The 12,402-nt window shown below is 45.4% G+C and overlaps 1 pseudogene; it reads right to left on the minus strand.

Moving 5' to 3' along the window:
- Positions 1–11,170: 11,170 nt before the first annotated feature.
- LOC131399572 (annexin A2-like) lies at positions 11,171–12,175 on the minus strand (annotated as a pseudogene).
- Positions 12,176–12,402: the final 227 nt, after the last annotated feature.

Below are 12,402 nucleotides of genomic sequence, written 5' to 3' on the forward strand. Positions count from 1 at the left end.
GATAAAAATAGGACCTGTCTCACAGAGTTGTTGTATCTATTAAGTGAGTGCATATTTATAAAGTGCTTGGCACATTGCATGTACTCAATAAGCTTTCGCTCTGCTGTTGTCATTGTCCACGTCCTACTGTCCACATCTCCTCCACCAGACTGGAGCTCTTTGAGAGCAGGAGTGCTTCTTCTACTACTCCGCCATCTCAGGAGCTCTCTGGGGAGAGGAGCTGCATCTTCCCTAAGGAGTGGGGGTTCCTTGGGGGCAGAGACTGTGTCTCTCTCATCAGACAGACACTGTGCCTGCGCCCCAGGCCCTGAATTTCCTTCTTTGCCTGCCCCTCAGTGCCCAGGACGAGGATGTGAATATGGCTTCTGGGCGTCATAGGATGACGTCACAGGATGTCACAGGGACGGGCCCTGGGGAGGGAGCTGTGGGGTCTTGGACAGAGATTCCTATCCAGGGCAGGGTGGCCCCAAGAGAGAGCTGGGCAGCTCCAGGAATGAGGTCACAAGGCAGCCTCCAAGGGCCACTTCTACCCTCAGAAAGGGGCAAGCTGGGAGCTCTCCCAGGACGCTCTGTCTGTGCCCTCTGTTCTGAGGACATCAGCCCTAGACACAGTCTTACTCCTTTCTTTCCATGGGAAGACAGGAGACTCAGTGTGGCACGGGGCAAAGAGCAGACCGAGATGGTGTTGAATCCTGGCTCTGCCACTTGCTGGCTGTGAGACCTTTTATTCATTTAATATCTTGGAACCTTCGTTTCCTCCTAGGCAAATGGTAATTAGAAAACCTGTTTCTCTGGGCATATCACATACTCAGTGAATGTTTGTTGAATGAATGAATGCGTATTCATTTCCTTTCTTTTGGGGGTTAGGGAACAGAATAACCAGCCCTGCCCCCGGTAGGTTGAATTCCAGCATCTGCGGCTGAACTGGTCACCGGGTGACCTTTACCTCACTCCCAGCCTTTAATCCAGCCCGGGCACACACACAAACAGGCTCCCAGCATGGAACCCGTGGTAATGCATTCCTGCGCTTTGGTCATGAGGAAATCCCTCTGACATCACGTCACCCCCTCCCCACGCACCCCTGATGGCACGTCTCGTCTTGGACTCTTTCTGTAGCTGGGATGAGGAACTCGGGGTAACTCTTGGGTTGAGAATCAGGATGTCTGGATTCTAGTCTCAGCCCTGCTGTTAACCCCTATGTGACCTTGGGAAATGGAAGCTGATGTTTGCTGAGCCTCCACTGTGTGCTGGCCACGGTGCTGAGGGGTCCGTGTGCATTACCTCCTCGTTTCTCACAAGGCTGTGGAGTGGTGATGGGTCCCCGATTTACAAAGGAGAAACCTGAGGCTCAGAGAAGTTAAGGAACTTGCACCAAATCACACAGCTTTTTTGTGGTGCATTCCTGTCCCTGCCTCCATAGTCTCTTTCCATGTGCTGTGCTGGCTTCTCTAGGGGCCTCAGTTTCCTGATCTGTAAAATGAGGGAACTGGATTCAGTGTTCTGGAAAGTCCCTTCTAGCTTTGGTATTTTGTCACCACCTGCTCAAGGCCTCTGGAAGGATTTTAGGAAATTTGTGCTCAGTTTCTTGGATTGGCTTCCCTGCCCTTCTGTCTTGTTTGTCCTTCCCGGGGGCCTCCTCACCATCCTCTCCAGTGTGTCATGGAGACAAGAACCGAGTGTCTCCCTGGAGCGGGGCAGTTCCATCTGCGCGTGCCCTGCAGAGCGGGCTGGGGGAACACTGCATTCTGCCCTCCAGACGCTGGTGCCCGAGCCACATTGCCTGTTGGTGTTCGGCCTCCGTGGGGGCTCAGGCCAGCCCAAGGCAGGTCCCATTCGCTTTTCTGCTGCTGAAAGGAGATGGCTCTTGGTGGCGAGTGGGGTCGGGTGGACTCCCTTCCAGGCCCAGGCGCTCTTCCTCAGCAGGCTGTCTCCATTCCTAAAGTGCCCAGCCTTCCTCCCTCAGACCAGCGCTGGAGTTCCCTCACCTGACATCCCACCTCACATGCTCCAGGGCTCCCCCACCTGGCTCCCCCACAGTGGAGAAACAGCCCTGACTTCAGGTGTCTCCGTGGCTCCCTCAGCCTACGGTTTGCTTTTCCTCATTGATAAATGGGGAATTGAGGCCTTGGGAAGTGGGTTGGGGAACAACTGGGCCTAGAACTCAGGTACCAGCCCTCCCCCATCCCAGCCCTCCCCACCCCATCTCTCAGCGCAGCTGCCCCCCACCCCCTCTCAGTGGGGCTGCCCCCCCCTCCCCGCCGCCCAGTGGCGCTGCTGTCACGACACTGTGTCCAGCCTTCCAAGGCTCCAGTGGCTGTTGGTCATCTTTCTTGGCTATGACCAGATTTCTGCAAGTGACTGTTTCCTTTGCTGGCTAGTGAGGATCTCACATTTCCTGGTCCAGGGTGAGGAGCACTGTTTTCTTGGATTCCTGGGCCCAGAGCCAGCTGCATTCTCCACCTAGTGTCACCTGGTAGGTGTTGCATGGTCATGGGAAGTACCCTGGGCCTGGAGTAGGATTGACCAGGACGACAATGTGACCATCATTACCAGGTCATCACCAACAGCTGCATCATCATTTAGGTCTTTCCTGTTTACCAGGCACTGTGATAAATGTTTTACACATATTAACTATTTAATCCCTACAGTGAGTCTGTGAGGTAGGCATTATTACTCCAATTTTCAGATTGGACTCATGCTTAAGAAATTTGCTAGGACTAATAGAAGGTGGAGGCAGGATTAGAAGCCAGCCTGGCTGACTTCACAGTCAGTGGACAGTCTTCTCCATCAAGGTCTACTCCCTCAGACTCAGGCCTTGGACAGCCTTGGTGACCAGCTCCTCTTCAGAGTGGGTACAGAGCAGGGACTCAGCAGGTGCTCAAGGCAGATGTTCACCACATGCTTCCTGACCAGCTGAGCCGAATAGTGGAGCCCGTGGGATCAAAGCAGGTCCCTTCGATGGCAGAGTGAGAGTTCAGGGCCATTTCTTCTTCTCTGCGTTGACCTGAATGTCATAGCCCATGTGCTCTGTGACCTGGGGTGAATTCCTGGCCCTTTGGACCTTGGTGGTACCCATTGGGAAAAATGAAGATGTCATTCAGAGGGACACAGAATCGTAAACCAATAGGGGCAAGAGGATGGACCCCTTGACATTCAAAACGGTTGTTGCAGCCTGAGCTGCATCAAGTCGCCTGGGGTTTTGTTTATTCTGAGACAGACAGCCTCGCTCCTAGAGTCGTGAATTTAGGAACATTCCATCCACCCGTTGGCGGGTGTGCCTGGCACCAGTGCCTGAAGCCCTGGGAGTGGGTGTTGGCATCATCAGTGGTGCACGCGGTGCCTCGCTCCCTGCCACACGGAACAGACGGCACCTCCTGACGCGTCTTCCTTTGCTTTGCTCTCGCTGGCTATCCTTGCCAGGGCTTGGCTCTTGGCCTTCGAGGTCGGTAGCCAAGAGCTTAACTTCTGACATCTGATGTCCCGACCCTCCCTCCCCACACTTGCTACTCAGTGAAATCATAGACACACAGGTGATCAGAGCTGGGAAGACTCTCAGACCAATGGTCTCGTTTTAAAGAGGAGAAAGTGAGAACTAGAGAGAAGGAAGGGACTCGCCAAAGGTGACAGACGGCAGAGTGGGGTAAGCCATACCAGACCTCAGCAGACTGCCTGCCTTGTTTTCAAGAGCCAGGAAATATTCATTTAATAAGCATTTATTGTCTTCTCCATAAAATCACACTGCCTTCACCTGGGTGTATGTACACACTACACCACTACACCACACACACACACACACACACACACACACACACACATGCGCACACCCCCACACGCACTGTCCGGAACCTCCCTCCTACCTCCCCTGGGTCTGCCGTTCACTGCCCCCTCCCCACTCCCATCAGAGTTCCTGCCCCAGATCTCTACCTCTGTCATCTTGACAGTGAGAGACCTCTAGACCCTTGGCCTCTCCTCCCTCCCACACGAGCCCGAGCCCGGCAGAGAACTTCACCACTTAACAGCTGAGGCCTTAGGTTATTTACCTAAGTTGCTCACCCTCACCAAGCCTCAGTTTCCTCACTTTGCAAATGGGGATAATAGCACACTTAACTTCGTGCCTGGCGCCCAGTCAGCTAATATTGTGTTAGCTCTTCTTTCTTATTATTGGTGGGACTATCATTATCCTTAGACGCAGTGGTTCTCTGGAGGACTTCCCACTTTGCCTGGAGCTGGGGCGCAGGCTCCACGATCTTTCCATGATGGCACCCCTCCCCCCAAACCAGCAGGCTAGGAGTCCCTGTGGCGGTCTATCCCCACCTCGGCCTCATCCATTGTCAGCCAAGCCCCTGACATTTCACGGATCTCAGCTCTGCCTGTTGCAAGTTATAAATAATCCCCGGCCATCTGTTCTATGAAGCCCCGATACTGAGACCACAAGCAGAAGCGTCCTAGATCCCTGTCTCCACCCTTCCCCATTTTCCTCTGCCTCTGGCAGGATTTTTTTTTTCTCTGCTTTAGAATTTAAAGCTCCTCCCGTTTGTGCCTCTTCCCCAGGCCCCAAGCCTGTGTGTAGACTCTCTATCATGGCAGATGTCAAGGAAATCTCTGGGGAATAGTTCTCACGGAAGGAAGTGCCCATTTAAAGAAATTGCACAGAAGCGGTGTGCTCCCTCCTTAGCCCTTGGCCGGGCAGGGCCCGCAGGGGGGAATGTGCACAGAGAACCTGAGGGACGGCGAGGCAGGCGCCTCCTGCAGCGAAGGGGCTCAGCGGTAGCGGCTTTCTGAGTCCCCCACGCTAAACAAGCCCTCAACCTTGTTGGGGGGTGAAGTGAGAGTCCTTGGGACCTGTCTTCGTTCTCATTTCCACTCCCTGCAAACATATAATCTCTGTAAGTCCTGTGTGCCTCAGCCCCTCTCAACCTGCAGAGTGATAATGAGCTAATCTGGGTGGCTATATGCTATAGACTAAAGGTTTGTGACCCCCCCAAATTCGTGTGTTGAAGCCCTAACCCGTAATATGATGATATTTGGAGATGGGGCCTTTGGGAGGTCACTAGGGTTAGATGAGGTCATGAGGGTGGGGCCTTCATGATGGGATTAGCGCCCTGTAAGAAGAGACACCAGACAGCTTCCTTCCTCTCTGTGTGCATACACTGAGGAGAGGCCATGTGAGCTGAGCAAGAAGGTGGCTGTCTGCAAGCCAGGAAGAGAGTCCTCACCAGGACCTGACGTGCTGGTGCCCTGACCCTGGACTTCCAGCCTCCAGAACTGTGAGGAGATAAGTTTCTATTGTTTAAGCCGCCCAGGCTGTGATGTTTTATTATGGCAGCCAAGCTGACTAACACAGGATACAAACAGGATGGCCGGGACAGTCCATCTTCTCAGGAAGAGCATCAGCTGGAGACCGCGTTAGTGACTGTGGTCTGCTCCTTATGAACCTAGCCAGAGGCAGCCACATTTTCTCCATCATGAGCCTCATGACCAGAAATCCATACATATGTGAAACACATGAAGTTGTCAATGTTGTATCAAATTTTACTACATAGAAAGTGGCATTTATAAGTTATAAGGTATAAAAGTAACACTTCAGCAGACACTCATATTCCCACCATCCAGCTGAGGAAGGGGACCCGGCAGCACTGCCCCGCGTGCCTCGCTGACCTCCCCATCCCTCCCCAGTCTGAGGTGACCCCAGGGCACTCTCATCATCAATTTTGTAGTTATAATTCCTCCTGCTTTTCTTTACAGTTTTATCACATTTCTATCCCTAAATGGCATATTGTTTGATTTTATATATTTCTGAATATTTTACCAGTACAATCAAAGTGAACATCTTTAGTGACTAGCTTCTTTCACCTATGTTGCCTGTGCTGCAATTCATTTTCTTTTCATTATGGTGCAGAATCCATTGTGTGAATGTACCACAGCTTATTTCTCAATTCTATGGCCCGTGGAAAGTATTTTTCCCCCAGTTTGGGAGTACTGGATACTACGCTGCCATGAGTATTCTTCTTGGTGCCTCCTGATGCATATGTAGGAGAGCGGCTCTGGGGTACATACATACAGGTGGAATTGCTGGCTCACAGAGAATATGCATTCTAGACTTTGCTAGATGATGTAACAGCCGTTTTCCAAGGTGATTGCACAACTTCCACTTCACTAATACAAATATCGTCAGACTCAAAATGTTTTTGTTTATCTGGAAGGAACAAAATGGCACCCTTGTGGTTAAAGTTTGCATATCCCCAATGACTAATGGAGTTGAGCATTTTTCCATTTACCGGCCATTCAGATTTCTTCATTTTTGAAATTCCTGTTCAAGTATTTTGCCCATTTTCCTATTAGGTTGTTTGTCATTTTCCTATTGATTGTAGGAGTTCCTCGTATATTCTCAAGAGTAGTCCTTTGTTAGACGTAGGTAAGACAACTATCTTCTCCCACTCTGGTCTGCCTGTTCACTGCCCTAAAACGTCTTCATGTCTCTTTTTTTAGAGTAAATGCTTTTTGTTCCCGTTGAAGAAATCTTTGCCTATTGCAAGGTCATGAAGACGCCCTTTTCTATTTTCTTCCAGAAGTTTTGTTGTTTTGACTTTCACGTTAGGTCTCTGTGTCTGGAACTGAGCTTTGTATATGGTGAGGCTGCCGTGCATTCCGAGGAGCAGGCCTCTGGGGTCTGTGCCAAGGAAACCACGGGGTCCTCTGCTGTGAAAGCTGTGGGGAGTGTGTAACTGCTGCAGGAGCTGTTGAGGTCCTCAGCGGCCAAGGCTTCCGGGCTCCTGCAAACAGCAGGCCACTGGGGCTGTGATGGCACCAATGTGTGGCTGACACTGAAGACCTACCCCTCTTCTTTGTTTCTAGCTGGCTTCTGCCATCTCAGCTGAGCCAGTCTCCCAGTGGTCTCTCTGTGAGCCATTCTCTGTGCTTTGCTCCACGATGTTATTGTAGGTTCTTGATTGGACTCTTGAGCCCTCCCAGGGCCATTTTGTTTGTGGATATAGTTGTGTGTTGTTTTTTGTGTGGGGACAAATGCTGCTGTCTCTCACTCTGCCATCTTGTTGATGTCCCTCCAAAGTTATTTTTGCTGTTTATAAAATTCTAAATTTGCAGCTGTTTTCAGCACTTTAAAGATGTCATTCCATTGCCTTCTGGCTTCCATCATCTCTATTGAGAAGTTCAGTGGAAAGATTATAGTTGCTCCTTTGCAACAATGTGTGTTTTTACTCTGCCTGATTTTAAAATTTCTCTTTGTTTTTTTTTCCTCCAGTTTTATTATAATGTAGTTAGTTTTGGGGGGGGCGTGGTTTATAGATACTCTTGAGTCTGTGGCTCCATTTTGGAATATTCTAGGATTTGGAACACTTCTATTGAAGTATCTCTTCAAATACTGCACTTGTCTTTCCTTTCTCTCCTTCTGGCACTCCAATTACATGTATGTTGGTATTTTAACTATGTGCTATATGTCTCACACATTTTCCTCCCTTTTTGGGGGCGTGTATTTTAATCTGAATATTTTCTATTGATTTATCTTCCAGTTTACCAATTTTCTCTTTTGCTTTGTCTAATCAGTTGATAAACTCATCAAATGAATTCTTAGTTTACGTTATTGTATTTTTCAGTCCTAGGATTTCCATTCAATTTTTTTTGAAAGATTCTAGTCCTCTGCTGAAATATGCTATCCTTGAATATATTTTCTTAAATACATTAGTCATAGTTATTTTAAAATCTGTATCTGATAAATAAAAAGTCTGAATCAGGGGCTGCCCGGTGGCATAGTGGTTAAGTTCACGCTCTCCACCTTGGCAGCCCGGGGTTCACTGGTTCGGATCCCAGGCATGGACATATACACCGCTCATCAAGCCATGCTGTGGTGGCATCCCACATACAAAATAAAGGAAGATTGGTACAGATGTTAGCTCAAGGCAAATCTTCCTCCAAAAAAAAAAAAAATCTGACTTTTTCAGGGAAGGAGTGTTTTTTTTTCCTCTTGGCTTTCAATCTTTCGTGTGTTGTCAATTTTTGATTGATTGCTGGATATTGTAATCAAATCAATATTTGAAGAAACTGGAGAAGCTCTCTACAATGTTAATGTCCTCCAGATGAGGCTTAGTTTTCTCCTGGCAGGCAGATAGGCTATGATCAGACTAACTTGATCCTCTGTGTTACCTTTACTTGTAGGATATGGTTCTTCTGGTGTCTAAACTGAAAACCCGGAGCCCTAAACTCTAATTTCATTTCCCCTGATCTGTAAGCATTGCCAAAATTTCTGTTGGGTTTCTTGAAGCATTGCCTTACAAATGCACAAATGAGGCAAGTGCCCTCATGGAAAATTGTCTTTAGGACATGGGGCTCAACTAAGTGCATTTTCCTTTACTTTGGACTTTGGCCCTTCAAGTCCTGGCTGCCAGCTTTGTACCTTCAAACAGTTTTATCCAGCTTTTCAAGTTCTCACCATGAGGGATAATCTGATACCAATTATTTTTTCAAAAGTAGCAGCAAAAGTCCCCCCTAGGTTAAAAACTCAATGAGAGCAGGTGTCTCATCACTGTATCCCCGTTTCTAGAGCTGTGTCTGGAACATAGTGAGTGCTTCATGAATGGGACAGCCCAGTCCTCAGCTTCTACATGGGTCCCAGTAGAGATCTGATTTGCTTCTGCACTGCAAGTGGACCTCAAGATCTGGACGGATGCTGCACCTGAACCACTATGGCATTTTCTAGGACCTGGATTGGAGTTGCATTGAAACTATAGATTAATTTTGGGGGGAATTGACATGCTTATAATTTTGGAGAGAATTAACATCTTTATGATTTTGTGTATTCCACACCAAAATAGAATCTCTCTCTCTATTTATCTAATTCACTAAGAAAGACAACATAATACAAGAGCATGGATTCTATAGCCGGACTGCCTGGGTTCAAATCCTAGCTAGCTCTGTCACTCGGTAGATTTGTGACCTTGTGATAGTTTCTAGTTTCCTTGCCTGTAAGTGGGATGATTATAATAAAAGAGCCTTTCTCATGGGAGTGGTTATGAGGATTTAGTAGGTTAATAATTGTAAAGCTTTAGAACCACTTGACATGTAGTGGGTTCTGTACAAGTGTTTGTTACATGAAATAATAATTCTCCATTAATGTTTTTCAATAAAATTTTAGATATTTCTTCATAAAAATATTGCAATATTTTGTTAGATTTTCTCCTAGTTATTTTAGATTTTGATGTTATTTTGAGTGATCATAGTTTTAAAGGTTATATTCTTTATGTGTTTTTTCTGGTTCTTGGAAATAAAATTGATTGAGTGAAACTGATTTTTGTACATTGCTTTTTTTTTTGGTCCAGTAACCTTGCAAAGTGCTTCTATTTACTCTAATCATTTATCTGTGGATTCCGTAAGATTTGCCACATAGATAATCTTATCATCTGTGAAAAATAACAATTTTGGTTCCTCTTTATCAATTCTTATAACTTTCCTCCCTCTCTTCCTTTTCTCCTTTCTTTCCTTCTGTGTCTTGCTTAGAACTTCCAGGTTGGTGGGGTGATAATGGACATTCTCTTCTTGTTCCCAATCTTCTAGGGAAGATTTCAAGGATTTGCCATTAAGTATAATGTTTGCTGTGAGTTTTTAAAAGCTATCTTCTATCAATTTCCTTCTGCTTCCAGTTTGCTAAGAATGTTTGTCATGAATGGATATTTAATCAAATGCTTTTTCAGCAGCAAGTAAGATGACTTTTCTCCTTTCATCTGTTAATGTGGTGAATTGTTCTAACTGATTTTTTAAAAAAATGATAAAGCAAATTTCATTCCTAGAATAAACCCATCTTGGTCAAGATGTACATTTTTATATTTTTTCTGTATCTAGTTTGCTGATATTTTCTTTAGATTTTGCATGGATTCTTGAGTAGGATGGCCTGTCAAATTCTATTCTGATATTGTTTTTTATCTGAGTTTGGTATCAAGGTGATTCTAGGTTCATAGAGTGAGTTGAGCATTTTTCTTTTTTTATACTTCTGGAAGAGTTTTTACAAGATTGGAATTGTTTCTTGAATCTTTGGTATAACAATTGACTCACTTTCTTTATTGGTTTATTGATTAAAAGGCTATTCAGATTTTTTCTTCTTGAGTTAGTTTTGATAAATTATATTTTTTAGAAATGTTTCCATTTTGTCTAAATTTTCAAGTTTTTGGCACAACATTTTTCCTAATATCATCCTATTATCTTTTTAAAGTCCTTTCAGCCAATGTAATTCTGTTCCCCCTTTTCATTCCTAATATTCTCTTTTTTACTTGATCATTCTTGCCAGAGTTTTATCAATTTTATTAGACTTTTCAGAACATTAACTTGGCATTATTGACCCTCTCTACAGTTTTCTATTTTATTAATTCTGGTTCTTATCTTTATTCTTTTCTTCCTTCTACTTTCTTTGAGTTTAATCTGTTGTTCTTTCTTGAATTTCAAAGGTTGAATGCTTTGTCACTGATTTTCAATCGGTTTTCTTTTCTAACATACGTGTTAAGACTATGATTTTCCTCTAATGTGCGGCTTGAATGTACTTCACATGTTTGACACGTAGTGTTACTGTTTTTAAGCTTTTGTAAACATTTTAAGTTTCGATTACAGTGTACTCTTTAATCCATGAGTTATTTAATGTTTTTATATCTCTTTCTTTCATGAATGATATTTTCACTAAAGTATGACAATTCTAGGAATACAGCTGTTTTTTCTTCAGCACATTAAAGATATTATTCTACTGTCCTTTCACTGTCATGAAAAAAGCTGTCAGTCTAGTTGTCCTTTACTTGAAGGTTATATATCTTTTCTCTCTGACTGCTTTTAATATCTTTTCATTCTTTTTAATTTTTATTATATTTTAATTTCTTAAAGTAAAAATTCGGTTTATTCATCTGTTTAAAACACATTATACAAGAGGCAAGGTGTTTCACAGCATAGATTTCACTTCCAACCCCTTAGAACATTCATTTCTTTGGCTAAAAGGAGAGACTGGACAGGAAAGGCAGGTAGTGCCTTGTCTTAGGCAACTAAAACAAGGTTGGGGGGCGGGGATGCTAACGTCATCCTCACACAGTGGGCACAGCGGGCTGTTAATCGCAAGCTCATTTTCTACAGCTGTAGCTGGAAGCCTAGGAGCACCAGTTCTGGAGCTCGTGCTGTCTCAGGCTCAGTCATTCCCACCACACAGGCAGCACTTTCTTGGGGTCCCCCCTGGTGTCTTGCTGGTGTGGTAGTACAGGGACTCGCTGTACTTTCTCTTGAATTCAAACCTAATTTTCAACATGTCCACTTCACTGTGGGAGACCATGATTCTAATAAGGACTTTAATCACATGACCACTTGACCTTCATGGAGTCATACAGTTGGTCAGCAAAATTTAGGGGCTTTTTCTGAATACAGCAGGTTCAGGAAAGCATTTTCCCTGTCTCCTTTGACTTCCTTCTTGATGCTCTCCAACATGTCATAGGGCCATAGCTCTTGTACCTTTCAAGTACTTTCTGGAGGTGACACACGCTCCACCCGATCGTGATGCTGATCCACTTGGGAACATCGGTTCCTTTCCCCTTCTCTCCAGCATCCTAGAGATCCCGGGCATCTTGGTCAATCAGGTCATAATCAATGACAGAGCCTTCCTCTGCTCTTCTACCCTCTGCAAGGGCAACCATCAGCTTGTGGAAGTCACCAGATGTGTCAGAAACAATGTCCTTCTCTAGATCAGTCTTGTACCTTTCCTTGTAGGCTCTGTTAATTTCCTATAGCTCTTGGTTGGTCCTTGAGCAGATGATCTCAGTGAGGGAGTCCTCATCAGTCTCCAGCCCCTTCATGGAGGCTTTCCTCTTGGAAGCATCATACTGAGTGGGTGTTTTCAATAGGCCCTCAATCACCATCTCCACGTGGCCGGACAAGGCTGACTTCAGTGCTGATGCAAGTTCTCCTTTGGTCCTTCTCTGGTAGGTGAAGACAATATCCTGCCACTGTGTGTTGCTGTGGTTGGTCAAAATGTTGACAATGGTGACCTCATCCACAACTTTGGTCTTGACCATATCAATGTTCAAAGAGTCTGCTCAGCATCAAAGTTGGTGTGCACTTTGACTGACCTGTATGCACTTGGGGCTGTAGAGTGGTTACCCTCCAACCTGACCTTGCCCTGAATTTCATGAACAGTAGACATTTTGAAAGAAGCTGGGCCAGGCACAAGAGCTGCAACTGTCCCCAGATGCAAAGCTATGTTTCTTTTAATTTTAAACATTCTGAAAGTTTCTCCATGATGTGTTCTAGGTGTGGATTACTTTTTATTTATACTGCTTGTGATTAGCTGAGCTTCCCAATTTAGTGGACTGTTATCCATTATCTATTCTTCAGTTCTGAGAAAATTTCAGCTATTAACTCTTCAAATAT

The sequence above is a fragment of the Diceros bicornis genome, chromosome 38 (assembly GCF_020826845.1).
Source record: "Diceros bicornis minor isolate mBicDic1 chromosome 38, mDicBic1.mat.cur, whole genome shotgun sequence".
In the NCBI taxonomy this organism is placed as follows: domain Eukaryota; kingdom Metazoa; phylum Chordata; class Mammalia; order Perissodactyla; family Rhinocerotidae; genus Diceros; species Diceros bicornis.